We start from the raw sequence: 2,814 nt of genomic DNA, 5'->3' as shown, positions 1-2,814 counted from the left end.
GGGGAGCAGGAGAACGTCACCCTCCTGCATTGCGAGACACCATGACATTATTTCATCATTTCAAAGAAAAAAAAAAAAAAACATGGATGATGTGTTCATGCAATAGTGTCGAAAATCTCCACGGGATTTGCACAGGGGGGATTAGAGCTTTGTTATCCTGAGCTAGGATTAGCAGACCAAACCCTCCCTCCCTCCCTCCCTCTCTCTCTCTCTCTCTCTCTCTCTCTCTCTCTCTCTCTCTCTCTCTCTCTCTCTCTCTCTCTCTCTCTCTCTCTTCCCTACATTGATGTGAGCGAGTACCGCTACCGCACTCTCGCCTCTTATATAACTCTCTCTTCTCACGGCCATTATCGGCTGTATAATATCGTACACCAAACACAAGACACTCACCGATACTTCAGCCCCCCCCCCCCCCCCCCCCCCGGCAACCGAGAGGACGTAAAAGTCTTCGGTTCGAATCCCAGGCGGGAGGTAACTTGTGGCAAGTTTTCGTGCACTTCCCGACCCGGGGTCCAGCCTCCCGGTACCCTTCCCGGCCCGGGGCCCAGCCTCCCGGTACCCTCCACACGTAACTTGCCTCCCGTGGGTCGTACCGGCGGGACGCGCCACGAGAAAACCCCGGGCAAAAGCGACACAAACAAATCTGAGACAGTTTCATGTAAATCCCTTTAGCCCTGAACAACACACACTCACACACACACACACACACACACACACACACACTACGTAATGATGTTACTATCTATTTTTCCATGGCATTAATTCTTGGTCTTATAGTAATAGTATTTCATTCTGTGGAAAATGACTTGTGCCACAAGTCAGTACCTTTTCAAATGAACGCTTACTCTTTTCAGCGTGGTTTGTTTATGGTAAATCTGGGTGATGTATGATATATCCTTTATTTCAATTGTAAATTTAATGGTGAGTTTGTTGTTTTGATCCCAGAGCACCGTAATCTTGGCCATCGTTACTCCTAGCGTATATCATTGCTGGTTATCTGCATCTGGATTACATTACTGTTAGCTACTCTGCTCCCTGGAGCATGTTGTTGCTGGCTATCAAACGTCCCAAATTACGGTAATATTAGACTCCCTCCTGGCATGAATTGGCTACCCTGCTGCCTACATCATGGTAATGGTGGCCACCCTGCTTCACTGCATCATGGTAATATTGGCCACCCTGCTGCCTCTATCATGGTAATGGTGGCCACCCTGCTGCCTATATCATGGTAATGGTGGCCACCCTGCTGCCTATATCATGGTAACGGTGGCCATCATACTCCCTTACATCATGGTAATAGTGGCCACCTTTCTGCATCATGGTAATAGTGGCCACCTTTCTGCCTATATCATGGTAATGGTGGCCACCATGCTTCGTACATCACGATAATGGTGGCCACCCTGCTTCCCTACATCACGATAATGGTGGCCACCCTGCTTCCCTACATCACGATAATGGTGGCCACCCTGCTTCCCTACATCACGATAATGGTGGCGACCCTGCTTCCCTACATCACGATAATGGTGGCCACCCTGCTTCCCTACATCACGATAATGGTGGCCACCCTGCTTCCCTACATCACGATAATGGTGGCCACCCTGCTTCCCTACATCGTGATAAAGGTGGCCACCCTGCTGCCTACATTATAGTAATGGTGGCCACCCTGCTTCCCTACATCATGATAATGGTGGCCACCCTGCTGCCTACATTATAGTAATGGTGGCCAACCTTCTTCCCTACATCATGATAATGGTGGCCACCCTGCTGCCTACATTATAGTAATGGTGGCCAACCTTCTTCCCTACATCATGGTAATGGTGTCTCCTCGTATCACGATAATGTTCGCTGTGTTGTTTCTTACAGTACAATAATGGTGTCATCATCTGCTGATGCCAACCCAGCGATATATTCATCTCGTTTCGTAACTTAATGAAACTCTTTATTAAAAAGAATATTTCCGAAAGAGACGAGACCTTAAAGTGTGATCGGTTGAAACGGTAACAGATATGCATCATCTATTTCACAGGAGAATTTGTGCACATCATCGTGGCATGACGTGTGATTATCGTGCGTCTGGCAGCGTGTGAACCCGCACCACGTTGCTCTGCTATTCAATAGGATTAAAAGCAGTCTTTACATTTTCTATTGGCTCTATTTCGGGTTCACTGTTAAGCTGTTAGAAATAATCGTCTAGCATCATTTTTGCATGTAGGGTTCAATGCTTTGTATTGCGTGATGCTCTATCAAACGACTTAGGTCTGTCCTGGCTGAGTATGGCACTAGCGGTTATTTTGTCCATTATGAATTCCTTCTTTTAGAAGAGGGACGGATTCCACAATCTGCCGCATTAAAAAGACATTTTGAATCATAACCACGAGGGAGTAGTAAAAGAAATTTAATAATCAGACCGTAGTGGGTCTGAGGCAGAAATTAAATGCATGCCGGAGATGAGCCAGCGATAACAGTAAATATGAACGTGCGTGACGTAGTGTTGTGATGGCGGGCAGGCAGGTGTGAATGGCTGGGATGCTCCCACACTGGCGGCGCTTGTTACTGCCCACAGTGGGGGAGAAGGGGGTAGGGTTGGCTGGTCCAGAGATAATAAAGAGATTGTGTGTGTGTGTGTGTGTGTGTGTGTGTGTGTTGGGAGGAGGGGGGTTAGGTAGATTTTGGAGTGATACTAGAATTACTTTGTTTTATGCTTCATTTCCATCATCAAGATTGGCCATTTTAACGAGACGATGATTTTAACCAGCGAGCATAGATGGCGGCCATCATAAGGTCTAGCTCTTTTTTTTTTTTCCCCCACTTTTG

This window comes from Panulirus ornatus, chromosome 58 (assembly GCF_036320965.1).
Source record: "Panulirus ornatus isolate Po-2019 chromosome 58, ASM3632096v1, whole genome shotgun sequence".
Classification (NCBI taxonomy): Eukaryota; Metazoa; Arthropoda; class Malacostraca; order Decapoda; family Palinuridae; genus Panulirus; species Panulirus ornatus.
The sequence above is the reverse complement of the archived record's forward strand: the minus strand, read 5'-3'. Positions refer to the sequence as shown.